The sequence below is a fragment of the Ursus maritimus genome, unplaced genomic scaffold (assembly GCF_017311325.1).
Source record: "Ursus maritimus isolate PB19 unplaced genomic scaffold, ASM1731132v1 scaffold_19, whole genome shotgun sequence".
NCBI classification, from domain to species: Eukaryota; Metazoa; Chordata; class Mammalia; order Carnivora; family Ursidae; genus Ursus; species Ursus maritimus.
Genome location: NW_024424341.1, coordinates 17,165,318 through 17,182,348, shown reverse-complemented (window position 1 = coordinate 17,182,348; position 17,031 = coordinate 17,165,318).

Sequence of the window (17,031 nt, the reverse complement as noted above, 5' to 3'; positions counted from 1 at the left end):
TATAAACAGCATTTTTCATAAAAACTAGAATCATCCTAAAATTTGTATGAAACCACAAAACGGCCAACGAAATCTTGAAAAAGAAGAATAAAACTGGAGGTATCATAATCGCATTTCAAGACATATTATAAAACTGTAATAATCAAAACAGTATCATACTGGCACAAAAACAGACACACAGACTTAGAAGAGAAAGCCCAGAAATAAATTAATGATTATATAGTTAATTAAAAACTACCACAAAGGAGGCAAGAATACCGGATGGGAAAAATCTCTTCAACAAATGGTGTTGGGAAAACTGGATAGGCATGTGAAAAAGAATGAAACTGGATCACTTTCTTACACTGTACACAAAAATTAACTCAAAATAGATTAAAGACCTAAATGTGAAACCTGAAACTATAAAATCATAGGATAGAGCACAAGCAGCAATGTCTCTGAAACCAGCTATAACAGTATTTTTCCAGATATATGGCTCCTGAGGCAAGGGCAATGAAAGCAAAAATAAATCATTAGGACTGCATCAAAATAAAAAGCTTCTGCAAAGCAAAGGAAATTATCCACAAAACTAAAAGACAACTATTGAATCAGAAAAGATATTTGCAAATGACACATCAGATAAGAAGTTAGTAACTAAATTATACTAAGAACTTAGAGAACTCAAAACCAAAACAATAAATAATCCAATTTTAAAAATGGGCAGAAGACATGAATAGACATTTCTCCAAAAGAGATGTAGAGATGGCAAAAGACTCATGAAAAAATGCGCAGAATGCCTGGGTGGCTCAGTCAGTTAAGTGTCTAACTCTTGATTTTGGCCCAGGTCTTGATCTCAGGGTTATGAGTTCAAGCCCCACGCTGGGCTCCACACTAGCATGGAGTCTACATAATACATACATATACACATACATACATACATAAAAATAATTTTAAAAAAAGATGCTCAACATCATTCATCATCAGGGAAATGCAAATCAAAACCACCATGAGATATTACCTCACACCTCTCAGAATGGTTAACATCAAAAACACAAGACACAGGTGTTGGTGAGAATGTGGAGAAAAAGGAAACCTTGTGCACCACTGTTAGGAAAGCAAACTGGTGCAGCCACTGTGGAAAACAGTATGGAGGTTCCTCAAAAAATTAAAAATGGAATTATCATATGATCCAATAATTCTAATACTGGGTATTTACCCAAAGAATAGGAAAATACTTATTCAAAAAGATATATGCACCACTATGTTATTGTAGCATTATTTACTATAGCCAAATTATGGAAGCAACCCAAGGATTCAAAGATATCAATAATAGATGAATGGATAAAGAAGATGTGTATGTATGTGTGTGTGTGTGTGTGTGTGTATACACACATATACAGATAATATATAGTGGAATATTACTCACCCATAAAAAAGGAATGAAATCTTGTCACATGCAATAACATGGATGGATCTAGAGAATATAATGCTAAATGGAAAAAGTCACTTAGAGAAAGATAAATACCATAGGACTGCACTCATGTGTGGAAGCTAAGAAATAAAATAAACAAGCAAAGAACAAAAGAGACAATAAAAAATAAAAACCAGACTCTTACAGAACACACTAGTGGTTACGAGAAAGGAGGCAGGTAAGGGGGAAGGGTGAAATAGGTGAAGGGGATTAGAAGTTAACTTATCTTGATGAGCACTGAGTACTATATAGAACCATTGAATCACTATGCTGTACTCTTGAAACTAATATAACACTATATGTTAATTATATTGGAAATAAATAAGTATGTTACTTTAAGTATTAATATATTAATATCCACTGGACTCAAATTGGATCTTTTACCTTGCAATTGTACCAAGTGTTTATTTTTCTTATTATTTATAGTTTGTTAGAGCAAATGCACTGATTTACTAAACACTGTATCTTATACTTGTTTTTTTTTTTTAAACTATTGAATCCAGCTCATTCTAGGGTCTTTCAATCTAATAAAGTTAATAACATAATACAAAGAGACGAAGACATCTTGATCCCCAAGGCATTTAACAAAGTCATCAGTAAAATCATAAAAGAATAAAAATCTGAGTCACCATTTTCTAATATAAAAGCATCTATTGCTCCTGTAATGAAACAGTATAAATTTTTCTTCCACAACCTGTAAACAGATCAAATAGTAAAAAGTTTGAAAATGTCCTGTGAGTTCTTTGAAATTCAAAAATTATCCTTCTATAAAAATTAAGCATGGTTGTAACAGAGTTTGGCTTGTTAAATGGCCCGGAAAAATCCCCCAAGCATCATCTTAAGACAGACGAGAACTACCTGCGGTTTGTTGCTCCCTGGTCAACAGGTGACTTTATCATTAGCTAATGCTTTTGTTATTCATGTAGGGCACAGAAAAAAACCAAGTCGGATTACCTCTGCTACGTGACCACTTTTCATTGTGAGTTTATGAAATCTTTAAGAGACGCTGTGAAGGAAAATAATAAATTTGAGAAATAAAGCTGTCTCAAGCACCCTGTTGATCCCAGTGGATATAATTTCACAGAACTGAGTTACTGCTCAGGACAGCCAAGATATTCTTAATGCTCCTATCTATAGCCCAAGATTCTCTGATTTACTGTTCTAGAGGGAATAAAGTCTTGTGGTTAATACAATGAGGAAGAAACAAAAGCTACAAACAAAATCTGTGATTTAGTTAATAAAGTGCTGTTTGACTTCCTGAATCTCTCAGAAACTTTTATCACAGATGTGGGTCTATTATTTCAATGATTCAAATACCACTGAATGCCAGAAGAAATCAAATCAAAGCAAACTACAAAAAAAAAAAAAAAAAAAAAAAAAAAAAAAAAGAAAAAACCTGCGAAGAACAAAAGGAACCTTTGTTGATTCCTTTGGATGTTCTTGGAAGTCTGGATGCATAAACTAGACTGAAAATTCTTACTTTTAGTCAGAGTTCACTTATAATTTTATTAGAAACCATGAACTTTTTGCAACCTAAAAATAAGCTATTAATTCCAAAAAAATATATACAACAAAATACTCAATTATTAATTGATTTTTTAAATTAAATCTTCTTGCCTGTATACTCCATTATCTTGTAGGAAGCTAATATGCTACTAGAGATTGGGTTTGACTGCAAATCCAAAGATTTGCTTGTCTTTATTTTTGTAACTTAATTATGTTGCTTCTCTTCACTTCTCTATGTTCCACAGTAACATATTCTGTCTTCAAGGACAAGCACAATTCATTCTTTTTCCAGAGAGCCTTTGTCTTTCCGTGACCTGGCATAATAAAGACGGTGGAACTCTCCACTTTAAAGACACCAACTTCTCATAATCTTGTATCACTTATCAATTCTGTTCAGAACCTCTTGCCCTGATATGTATGCACTCTGCTATGTTATCTATTTACCATCTTATCATCTACAGACACTTAAACTTACTGTCTACCCAGAGCCCCTTCTTTTTATCCAGCCTGTTACTCTGGACTATTGACTTCTAGTGTCCTTGAAGAGTTCACTGGTCATTCTGGCAACATGGCCATCAGTTGCATTTTGAGTATTTCTCACCTACTCTAGCTTAGAATCAAATCTACTAAAAGTCCTGGCAGAAGTCCCTGAGGAGTTTGTCCTAGTTCTAGAATAGACCCTAAGTGACTCTTTTTGGTTAATTAAATACCCACTGAGTTAATTTCATACTTCCAATTTCTCCTTTGAAATGAAAATAACTTGCCTCTTCTCAACAACAGAAGGACTAGAAGGCCTGGTTGTGATAATGTTATTTCAATAAAAATCTTTACCTCAAGGGGCGCCTGGATAGCTCAGGCAGTTAAGTGTCTGCCTTAGACTCCCAGGGTTCTGGGATGAAGCTCTGTGTCAGGCTCCCTGCTCAGAGGGGAACCTGCTTCTCCCTCTCCCTCTGCCCATCCCCCTGCTCGTGCTCTCTCACTCTCGCTCTTTCTCAAATAAGTAAATAAATAATCTTTACTTCAAGAAAGAGTTCATTTTTTTTAACAAGCTTTAATTTGCTTTATTTTTCTTGTATAAAACTATGTGGTGGCCACAACTGAAACCTGGGTTCTCTGCACAGAGACTCTGGTGTGGGTCTTTCCAACATGGTCAGTGAATTCCTGACAGGGAGACTTGATGAACATAGACTCTTTCCAGAGGTCAGGGATAAGACAGATGTAGGTCTTGGAATGGCATCAAAAGTGGCCTTGGAAAAGTTGCCCAACGTGGCAATGAAGCCTTCGTGTGAGGTGTAGTGATAGGCAATAGCGGCCATCGTCAGTAGCTTCTTGGGCACAGGGGCTGACACAATGCTGGCGCTCTGGGGGGAGGGGGGAGGTGCGCCACAGAGCCACGGTGGCCAGAAATAGTTCAAAGCATTATCTGATGAGACCTACCTAATGATCACCTCACCTCTTTTACTCTGGTTCCCAGGAAGCCTAAAGAAAATTTAACAAAAACTTTTAATTTGTAGTTTACAAATACATGCTTTAAGAAACTTGTCTGACGGGGCACCTGGGTGGCACAGCGGTTAAGCGTATGCCTTCGGCTTAGGGCGTGATCCTGGCGTTCTGGGATCGAGCCCCACATCAGGCTCCTCCGCTATGAGCCTGCTTCTTCCTCTCCCACTCCCCCTCTTTGTGTTCCCTCTCTCGCTGGCTGTCTCTATCTCTATCGAATAAATAAATAAAATCTTTAAAAAAAAAAAAGAAACTTGTCTGACTTTACTGATTTTTTTAATTTTCATTCTAAGATGGCATCAATTATAAGACATATAATGACTTCATAGAGTATTTTCAAGAAAATATTAAACGTACACATTTGATTACAATGTTCATCCATATTTCAGACTGTAGAAAAATGGTACACCTTAAGATGAACTACTTTAATATTTTTCTTGGTAAATTATTATTTTTGGTGTGTGTTTTTAAATCACCTTAGATCTTTGTACCATGAGATGGTAATGAACAAAAGGAAAAGAGAGGAAAAAAAGAATCCTAACCAAAATCCCAGAGAGGGAAGTGTCACATTTTCCTTTTCTACATCTGGCACTATCAACCAATATAATGCAGAAAATTTAAAAAACAGCTTGTCAGTAGATAAAGTTAGTTTTTGTTTACACATTAGCTCTTACAGAGAGGTAAGGGAAACATGTCTCTTTTATCCAAAATGAATGGTTGGACGACTGTTAAAATTCACAATGTAAAGGAAAAACATAAAGGTAAAAATCAGTAATTATGATGCAGATACACCATGAATATAATGGTGAGAGATTAATAGGATTTTTATATGATTAAAATTATTAATTACACCTTTTAAATACTTTTTAAATCAATTGAATTTCAAAAATTAAAATTTATTATAACTTTTGTTAATCCAATCTCTAAATAAAATATCATCTTAGTTTTATTTTTAATTCACTTTCCTCACTTGATAATGCTTAACATAGTGGTTCAAACTCATCCCATGAATAGTTTTAATGAAGATAGAAAATACTGATCTCTATTTGCAAGTTGAACAGCTTAAACAGTTTAATGGATTTCAAATACTATTTAAGAAAAAATTAATTAGGAACTGAGAATATTAAGCATACTTTAAAATGCTTGACAGGTAATAAGACTATTTCTATATCATGTTATAGATAATAAAGTAAAAATTTTTCTAAATTAATACAAATATTTAAGCTTTTCTTTTTCACTTAATTGCCTGAAGTCATTGGAACGCTGCTCATTTTTACACTATGCCAATTCCCTTACGAGATGTAGACCTAATACCATAATCTCTCCCATCTACCACAAATTCAGAAAAATGATAAAGTACATGAAAGTACATATAAATCCGAATCATTAAGGATAGTAAAAGAGGGAATCTTTGGAGAACTATAAACTATAATAACTTAGAGATGGAAAGAAGACAGAAACAGCCCCCCTCCCCCCGCCAAGATAATACTAAGCATTATCTTAGTATAATGCTACAAAAACTGGAACGCCACCAAAAGCAGTTCATGTTAGATCGAGTGGGAGCAAAAGAAGAAGCAAGCAAGCAAACAAACAAAAACAGTGTTTCCCCTCTTTGCTCACTCTCTTACTTTACTCTTACGTTACTTTTCCTCTTACTCCATGGGTAGGGCAAAAATCATTTTTGGTAGGTAGAATTTTGTTCCCCAAAAGTATTTCATGCCCTAGTTTGTGCATATGAGAAGATATAATACCCAAGCATGTGTTACCTTATATGGCAATGATGCTTTGCAGATGTAATTAAGGTTGCTAATCAGTTAACATTAAGTTAAAGAGATAATCCTAGATTATCTGACAGGCTAAATGTAGTCCCACGAGCTTTAAAAGCAGAGGCAGAAGAGGAGGTCAGGGGATGTGAGGGAGGAGAAGTCTAAAGGGGATGTGATGTGTTTACTGGGGCTTGAGGATGGAAGGGGTCATGGGAGAAGGATGTGGAAACCTCTAGTAGCAGAGAGTGGATTCTGGCTTGCAGTCTCCAAGGAAACAGGGATCTGAGACCTTATAACTGCAAGTAAATGGATTTTGTCAACAGCCTGAATGAGGAAATAGATTCTTTCCTAGGCGTATAGATAAGAGCTCAGCCTGGTGGACATCTTGATTCCTGCCTTGTGAGACCCTACGCTAAGCCCCCTCAAACATGGGACCTACAGAAATGTGAGGTGATGAATGGGCATTATTTAAAGCCACCGAGTTTGTGGTAATTTGTTATGGAGCTATAGGAAATACATGGCATAAAGAAAAACTTCTGTCTCACCTCAAATATCCAAATACATGTGCTTTTTCTTTGCACCTTTATGTTGATGACAGTTATTTTTGCCTGGATCTATGCTCTGAATTCCACTTTCTGTTTCTTCCCTAGAAATCCTGATTGCTCTTCTGATTCCAACTTGTTCCTAACCCTTGGCCACTTCATCTGTATACGAACATACTCAAGACTTCAATTTTAACGGTTCTCCACTCATAACACACCCTTCCTTTCACTGTTCTCCTGTTTCATCTTTCGTTTAGAGTGTGTTCTTCATTCCAGATCTTTTGCTTTTATTTCAGAGTCATATATGAAACTCTCTACTGGGTAGCTCTCTTTGAGTGTCCTACAGGCGGCTCTAACTCAACAGCTTCAAAAAAGAACTCACCTATTCCTGCTGCCTTTTAATCTCAGTGAGTGGCACCAACAGCCATCGAATTGATCAAGCAAAATCCTGCAGATCACACTTCTGTCTTCATCTCCTAAATCTAATACCTTCTCATCCTCTGCTGATGACATACTCTGGGAAATTGACAGTCTTCATTTCTCTCCACAATTTCTGCCATGATTCCCATGCACACCGGCATCATTTATTATCCGGATAATTAAACTAGACTCCAAACTCCTCTACCTTCCAAAATCTTGTCCTCCTCTAAAACATTCACCATACTGGATCTGAAGTGAAATTCCCAAATCCAGCATTTCATCATGTTACATTTGAGCACTTATTTAATACCCAGAAATGTTCTAAATGCCTGACACATTTTCATATATTTAATTCTTATTACAGCCTGCTTCACAGATGAGGAAACGAAGCCGGAAGAGGGCACCTTCCTCAGGTCAAATGCCAGCAGGGGTTGGAGCCAGGTGTCAAACATCAGCAACCAGGCTGCAGCTCTTCACCGTGAATTAGACTGCCTCTCTACTTGTCCATCACAGCTCTCTATGCTATACCACTAATTTTTCAACATTTTTGTTTCACGGATTTTTTTTCTTTAAAAAGAGTTCCTTAACCTCCCAAATCTAGTTTTTAGACAAAGAGTGATTAGAGCTCAAGTTAGCACTCACTATCTCATTTGAACATCACAAAAAACTTGGTTACATATGCAAGAGAAAAGAAATGAGTATCAGGGTGCTTACCTAGCTTGAAAAGTGTCCCATTACTAGATAACAGCACTGCTAGGGGAAAAAAAAAAAAGTTTCCCAAACTTTATACCACATTTATTATTATTTCTAATTATTTCACAAATGTTTATAGGGCACATGGTATGAACAAAATATTATGAGAGGGTGCTGGAAAAAAAAAACTGGTGAATTAGACCAATACTGTTTCTTCCTTTACTTATAGTACTTATTTTGGATAAGGAAAGCAGACTTTGAACAAATATTTTAATAGTTAATGATTTAATTATATTTAATTAAATTCTAAATGAGAAAGAGGACCATGACCTGGTCTGAGAAGTTTTCTTAGAGAAAATGACATTTTAAATAAGCTCTTAAGGATGGGAAGGATAATTCTGACCATAGCTCTGAAATGTTTCATTTAATTTAAATGCTGCTAACGTCTGCATTGACTGAACATCCAGTGTGACTGCTGATCAGAGTCAGTGCCTACATAATCTCAAGTTAGAGACATAAAATGTCCGTCAATTCAGGGCAATGAGTACAGCATCTTAATAACTAAATTCTACTGCCTTGGTGAAAGAGTATTTTCCAAAATATGCTCTCGGATCATTACTGTTCAAATAAACCTGTAGCTACTAAATAATTATGAGGTGTGGACCTTGTCTGCAAGGCATTTTTTCACTCTTGTGGAGATAAGATGAACACAGGTCAAACAATTTAGGAACAATATCTCACACTGCAAGCACAAGGATTTAAATAGTATGGTACCAGACAGCCTTCATTCAAATATGCCACTTTTCCTTGGCTGAATATTTTCCTACACCAACTATTTGATTTCTGGTCCTTTACTAACTGCATTTTCTTTTACGTCGGCATCTACCATTTCCTGGACGACTGGCTCACGGGCTCCATCCCGCTGCTGCTCATTACCTGTCAGTGGCTTCCAGCGACCTGAAGGGAAAACTCAGCCTGGTTGGAGTCTGTCATCTAGGAGACTTTCTCATCTCTTTCCAGTTTTATTTAATTTGTAAAGAACTCCAGCTTTTTTTTTTTTTTAAGATTTTATTTATTTATTCGACAGAGAGAGAGACAGCCAGCGAGAGAGGGAACACAAGCAGGGGGAGTGGGAGAGGAAGAAGCAGGCTCATAGCAGAAGAGCCTGATGTGGGGCTCGATCCCACAACGCCGGGATCACGCCCTGAGCCGAAGGCAGACGCTTAACCGCTGTGCCACCCAGGCGCCCCAGAACTCCAGCTTTTGTACAACCACTGTAGTAACAGTTGTTCGTTCACTCACAAGGTCATGCATTCAATTGCTGGACAGCTCAGACCTCTTTTCTAACTCTCTTATTTCTTTGAGTCTCAGCTATCATGAGACCATACAACAGTGGCTCTCATCAAGTTCTTTTCTGTTTTTCCCATTTTCAATTAGACCTTTGCCAAAAATATACATAATTTAAGTTCCACCCCTCAATTTATATTGGGTAACAGCCCATAAACCATGTGAAATTTATTGACTAAATATATGGTGAATCTATCTCCCTCCACTATTTCCCACTTTCAAAAAAGCACTGTTCCTTTTCTAGAGTGAAAAATACATACGTAAATGAACTGACCAAGATGAGTTTCAAATAAGCCATCAAATGCAAAGGTTTGCAACCTGCCTAATACCAGTGAAACCTTTTTTTTATAGATTTGAAGATGGTGGATTTTTTTTTCTCCTTATGTCTGAGTTTAAAATTAACCTACGAAATTGCCTAAATAGAGTATAGCAGGCCTCACCCTATATATCATGTCACCGGCAAAGGCTTTTCTAAGCCCCATAGACTTGCTTATGTTTTTAATGTTCCCCCATCACACTCTGTTCTTTCACATCTCCATGTCCACTACGCATTTTAATTTTTTTATTGCATGTGTGTCCTCTGTGCCAGATTAACTCCATAGGACAATCATAACATTTGCTTATAACTTCTCTATACCCAGTCCTATCAGAAACTAGCACCTAACATGGGTGCGTTATGTCTTTGATGAATGAATAACAAAGAACTGGAACGGATCACGGTTTACATGAAAGAACCTACCAGGCATGAAAGCTAAGTTCTATTTGGAGAGCAAAACATGAAAACAAAGAAACGGGGAAAAAAATAAAAGAACTTGGTAATGTCATTCTCCACTTCTACATCTCAAATTGTGCAATTTTTAAAATGAAGACACTAGAAGAGGAAAGAACCTTTCTTGTAACCACACACTTCTTCCCTCTGTTGTTTTGTACGGGGCTTTTTTGCTCTTACCTACAAAAAGCTTGAAAAAAATTAAAGTAAAAATATCTTTAAAATTTTCTACTTTTACTCAACAAGTACAGCAAATATCTCATTAAGCTCATTGGAAATTTTTCAGGACATCATGGGGGAACTTAAGATTCCAAAATTGTCCCCATTGAACTTCAAACTCTCTCTAAATTACATAAATCTGTACCTAACCCAAAGAGAAAACAGAAAAAAGAGAAAACTACATTCCATTTTTTAATATATGACTGAGTTTAACATAGTTTGAAACTTTAGGTATACCATTGTTAAATTTTACATTAAAATGATTTTTTAGAGTTCTGCACCATATTACTCTAAGAAATAGATTTGCCTCTCTGGCTTTTAAGAATGACAATAATTAAAACATTTGTTTTAATAATATATCTTTTGTTAATGTAAAAATGCTCCCTTGGGAGTAGCGAATGCATTATGTTGTACATTCTACAGTTGCTATGGGAATCACCAAAATGTCATTTTCCTTTTGTTTATCTCAACGTTCTGAATTAATGTGCATATCTCACAAGTTGATATATCCATATCTACCTTTAACCAATATTTTCTAAGGGGAAGAATGGCTAACTCATATAAGAGATATAAAGAATGGAAATCTATTAAAAATCAAAAACCAACAATGCATTAATACCAATATATTATTAAAAAACAATAATCTTGCAAGAAAAAGGTCTGGTGTACTTTCCCAAGGGGAACCAGAATGATTATGTTTTCCAGCATAAAAAAAATGATATTAAATGATGGACAGATGGGAAAGTCTTGGGCCAGAGGTCATTTATTGTGACCTTTTTCAAGATTGGCTGCAAATCCATCAAACTCTACAGTTGTAGAGCTGCTAATGAGTTCCTAATTAGGAATTAGTCAGCCATATTAATAATATGTAATATTCCCCAAGCCTGTCAACAGGGAGAGAAAAAAATTCACTATCCTGAATGCTAGGATTATTGATGTCTGTCCAAACAGGTGACCTTTGCTATAGTGGATACATTTTCTTTCTGAAAAGGTGGTTCCATTTCCTAAAATTATAAGGAAATGATGGGCCTAAAAATCCTCAAAGAAATAATTCTGAAAATACATGCAAATACTTAGTGCTATGAAAATGTTTTTGTGCCAGTAAGTTTCCTTTCTAAATTTACCCCCTTTTAATTAGTTTACTCTGAATTCTTTCAAAAGATAGCCAATGTGATTGTTAAATGTAAATGTGTGTGGGTATATATATATATATAATTAGGAAAGGGCAAAGAAAGGTTATATTGTTTTTTGTGAAAACCATTTCATTAAGTTTCGGATCAGGAGGTTTTATGGAGTAAAGATATCTCCTTTGGCATTGGAATGTATGAATTCCTCAACAATGAAACAAATGTCAACAGCAGTGTTTAACATTAATGCTAAACTCAGCGTTCAAGATAGTGAGAAAACAGAGGGATTTGTCTATTTTTCCTTAGGATAAGGACATAAAAAGTGTTGAAAATTGTGATCCATAATCACTCTTCTTACATTTCCCCAAGTAGAATATTCTACATATCCTCTCTGAACAACTCAATCATTAAAATCTAAGTTAGACCAACACATATGTGGCCAAAAAGTTTGGAAACATAAAATCATAGAATGGCTTCTCAATGACTTGATTTTACAAATGACAAGACATTCCATGATAACATAGCAAAGTTAGGAAGGCAGAAAAGGAGAGGAAAAGAAGGACATTGCCTTTGTATCAGACAACCAAGAGAGACTTGGTGTGTACCTTGGTTATGTTCAATTGTTGGCTCAAAAAACAAAGTTAGAAACACAAGTAGCAAGGAGTGTGTGTCTTGGAATGTCTAACACGTTTGAATTATTAAAGGGGACAGTACTCAATACTCAGGAATATTTGCAGTGACTATTGAAGGGTTTGATCAACTCTGAAAAACATTGTTCTCAAAAGGATTAATTTTGTAAGCTTATTTTTCCCAATTTTTGAGTACTCTATCTTGAAATATGTTTTATAATGAAAAATAAGTCCTTAATAATCACACATACACATACATTTTCACTAATGCTAGTGGAAGTATTTCTGTATATTGTTGTTGTTGTTTTTAAGGTTTTCTTTATGACTACCCAGCAAGTAAGCCTTTAATTTCAGGCTTTTCCAAGGAAGTTTATAATCAGAAATACAATGCAAGAAATATTTAGCCATAGAACTGTATATATTTCAAGAAAACTGATTTAAAGCAAACTTACAGGTCTTAGCAAATATCAGATGCTAGAGAGATTCAGACATATTTCTAGTAAGTAAAATTATAATTCACTTGTATTCACTCAATCAAAATGAGTTCCTTATTTAAAAAAACTAAGAGCCCAACTATGAGGCGTAAATGCGTATATTAGCAGGAGGAGAATATGAAGGACCTTCCAATCTAATCATGAGCCTGGTAATGAAATATTCTCCCTTCTATCCTTACATGACAGAGGCTTTAAGATTCCATGAACTCCAGGAACTAAAGCTGAAGATTCTCCAACTACTTTTTGGGAGATTTATGTCTCCTTGGGACCATCTGGTATCTGTTGGTTATAGCCATCGAGGCCATTTTAGTGTCTACACAGAGTTTTCACTCCCTGTTTTGCTTTATAATCTTTTGAAATACCATAAAAATGGACTGACCACATCATTTGACTCTGCAGACAGAAGTTAGCTCTTATCTGTACTACTGAATTTTCACTTAAAGAGGTTAAATAGCATGAATTTGGATACCACACTTAGACATAAGCTCAGAGAGAACTAGGTCTAAAATTCTTTGTTTTATTAGAGAATTTTGGAGAATTTTCTTTATTTCACTTTTCTCAAATATAAAATGAGAATGAGGACAGTCATGCTCAAAGTGGCTGGCCCATAGTGAGGGCTCAATATAGGCATAAAAATATAATAACATTATTAGTGTCATTCCTCTTTCAAGTTTACCTTTTCTTTCTGAGTGTCCCCTGTTGCAGACTTGAAGTTTCAAGCTTCACTTTGGCCTTTGTTCCTTATCCAATTTATTTTAAGTTTTCTTTAGTTCCTGATCTTTTATCAATGTTGGAAATCTCTGTTCTCCTTTTGCTCCATACTCACATACTCCTTAGGCAAACCCACTCTGATCCTTCAAATCTTAGGGATTAGGGGGGAAAATCATAATAATGTAAAAAAGGTTTTTTCCATAGGCGACATTTACTGGATATGTTTTCCATACTGTTCTTGCACATACTCATCGACACTCAATGTTATTAAATTTATGTCACACATACAGCTTGATTCTGTACGTGATATATAACTGGGTCATAGGCTTGACCCTTCGGGAAATCTGAAGAAAACTTTCAAGTTAGAGGTACAATGTTTGAATTGCATAGGTTGTTTTTCCTAGGCAATTTTACTGACTGTTGTTATGTAATACCAATAAGAAATGAAAATTTCTGATTTTTCAGATAAGCATGTAATACAAATATGCTTGACTTACAGTTGGAAAAAAGAGCTACTGTGTATTCACAAAATGACTTGGTCATTCAGTGCAGAGGCAAAAAACAGATGGCACCTTCCAATGTGGAAAAGGTAGTTCAATAAAAGGTCTTCTGTAAAGTTCCGGGCAGGAGGTAGGAAAACCGAAAGGGATAATGCTGAGAAGCTGCAGGGTTTAGTGAGGGGGCTTAAAGATGGGAGGTGGGAGCCGGCCCGCAACCAAGAATGACACAGCTGAAAGGACAGGACTCTATACTTCAGCTATAGACTTGGTCTTGGGAAGCAATAGACCAAGGAAACATTAAAAGGAGGAAGCAAGAGAAATAAATGTCTGACCTCACACTCCTCCCTCACTCCTACGTCCAGCTAGTGCTCCTTTCAGCTAAGTCCAACAGGGCAGAAACCAAAGAGTACCCCTTGTGAAGAAGACAGAGAGTGGGTCTGAAGGAATGCAGACTAATGGTCACAATTCAAATTAATTCTAGTAAAAAATGTTTTCTCCAGAAATAAGCATATTAAATACATTACTTTAAAACTTTGAATGAATAGTAAAACCTGATGCCATCTTTAGGTGATCAAAAAAAAAAAAAAAAGAAAAATGTAATCACTTCTTTGAGTGATGTTACATCAGACTATAACTTAATGAAAATGTAATAAAAATATACATGTATAGTACTTCATTAAACATGTTAGGAAGGAAATTTAAAATGTTAATTGAAATATATATACATATCTATATATAGAGAGAGAACACTAAATATAGTAACGAAAACGCGTTTTTATAAGTGGTATATTAAGGAAGTTAAAATATGTGAACACACTTAGTGTGACACTATCTTGATATTATCTTTTGAAGATCCTGGGGATTCCTAAATTATAGGGGACGCAGGTTATTTTATTATCCAGTAGAGTTATTGAGTAAATTATACCATGACGCTGTTCTCTGCTGTAAGAGACATAACCCTAAATAACCCCCAGCATATATTTCATTCACATTGTTTTTTTCATATTGATGGACAAGTGGGTGGGGATAACTTAAAAACAGAAAAGTACCAGCTTATTATTTAACAAATTTAGGAAACATTTTAATACCATTCTAGGTTCAAATCATGAAGCATTTATACCAGACCCAATTTCTAGGGTCTATGATGCAAATTGCTTTTGGAAAATAAAGATTTTAAAATAATCGTTATTGTTCAAGTAGTAGTATCATCAGATATGCATGTTAATGATACTAAGCCCAAACTCTCAGACATCTTTAAAGCAAGAACACAGTACTTGCAGTTAATGTAAGTGAATAAGCAGCAACTCATCTCATACCTATCAGATGAATTCCAGACATATGTTCTACTTAGAGATTAAGGGGTCTAATTGGATTTTTTCCTCTAATTTTATCTTTTTCTTTAAAAAAGAAAAAAAGATAGGATTGAGCAATAAACCAAAATGCCTAAGGGAATTTATATATATATTTAGGTTGAGTTATTTTACAACAGAACAGAGACACATCAAAAAGGAATTTGAGAGAGCCCCACTCTTCATGATCCGAGCCCTATGAAAACTTTCCTGACACCCTGTAACTGTTTGCTTTTCATCAAATGGAAAACAAATCCCAGTCAGCCAAATAAACAAATAAAATAAAAAATAAAATTTTAAAAATAAAAAAAGGAATAAAAAATAGAAAAGGAAAAATATACAAATACCTTATTTGGATAATACAGATCTTCACTGCAGACAAGCAGCAGTGCTCTAACAAGAGAAGAGTTTGTGATGCATTCCATTCCCCTCCCTCAAGAGAGGCTGTCCAGGGCTAATAAAATAACATTATAGGATAACATGGTGACTGAATCTGGAAAGCATGCTACTACATTACTTGGTAATAAATGTGTGGACCTTCTTTTCCCTAGTGCTTCTAGACACTGTAATTGACAGTAAGGGCAAATACGATTCTAAAAGCTTAGAGGTTTCAAAGTAGCTTATATAGATCACTTTTCAGGAGGTGAGAGAATGTCCAGGGAGTACGAGAGAGTAAGACAAAAATAAATAAATAAATAAATAAATAAATAAATAAATAAATAAAACAAAGAAGCAAACACTGCTGCGATTATTTAAGCTCTGACAAAAGTCTTTACATAAATAATCTTAGAAATATACTGAGAAAGGCCCCCAAGAACCATTTTGTTGAGAAGGTATCCTTAAACACCAAGTAACAATCAACCATGACTGACACAAATATTGCCCTGTTGTATTTGCTCAATTATGTTCAATTAATGGAGACAGTTTATTGAACATTTACTCTGGGACAGGCCTGAACAGGTGCTATTGTTAACTCATTCTATAGCTAAGGGATCTAAACACAGGGAGGTGAAGTGTTCTTTCCCATGTTACATAGCTGCTATGCGCCAGGGCTGGTAAACAAACTTAGGGAAACTGTTGTTAGCACAGCACTTTGCTGGTTTTCTATGAACGAATGAAGACATTAATGATCAAATCAAGAAATAAACAAATGACTGTGGTCGGTCTTCAGCACTACTAAAGATTTGTTGAATAAGGACATCTTATACACACTGATTTCTCTGGGTGATTGATAGGGTTGGTGTTTAGTGATAAACATTGAAAAAGAAAGATAATGTCCTTAAGTTCTGGATAAATGAGAAGAGCAACCATTTCTTTACTAGGCATTCTGCGGATACCATTACTATGCTTCGCTATCCCTTGGTTGTAAACCATTTTTTTTGATTTTTCAGATGAAGAAACTGAGGTACAGAGATATGGAATAACTTGCCTCAGACCACACAGTTTGATGGAGACATATCTAGTCAAGCTTTAATAGAGTCCAAAGGCTTTGTGTATTCCCTCTAAGATACATCAGAGCCAATGCACTGACAGTGTGGTACCTGGACAGAGGCAGACAAGCCAAGTGGAATCAATTTGTATGTCTCCTTGAGGGATTATCAAAGTACTCAGGAAAGGGACAGGACTTGAACTTCTAAGGTGACCACCAGGTAATAACTTGGCAGTTCTAGTCGCAGTAGTGAAGAAATGTCAAAAATAAGAATCAAATTCATTTTTAAAGTCACTGAAAGCTCCCAAAGTTCAATGCAAAAGTTCTGTATTTGGCTTCAGGGTCAGCAATTCACAGGGCAGGAATGTCTCCATGGCTCCCTTTCACTATTTCTCTGCCTCATTCACTTGTCCCCTCAAAGAAAGAAATGAGGTCATTGTTCTGGGCAAGATCTAAAAATTCTGTTTTTTGCATTTATTGTACTTAAATCTCAATAGTTCTTACTAGTGTTGAGAGATCTTTAATTCTCAAGGGACATGGCAAAGTGTGTTTTTCCTTTTGCAGTGAAACAAAGGATAAA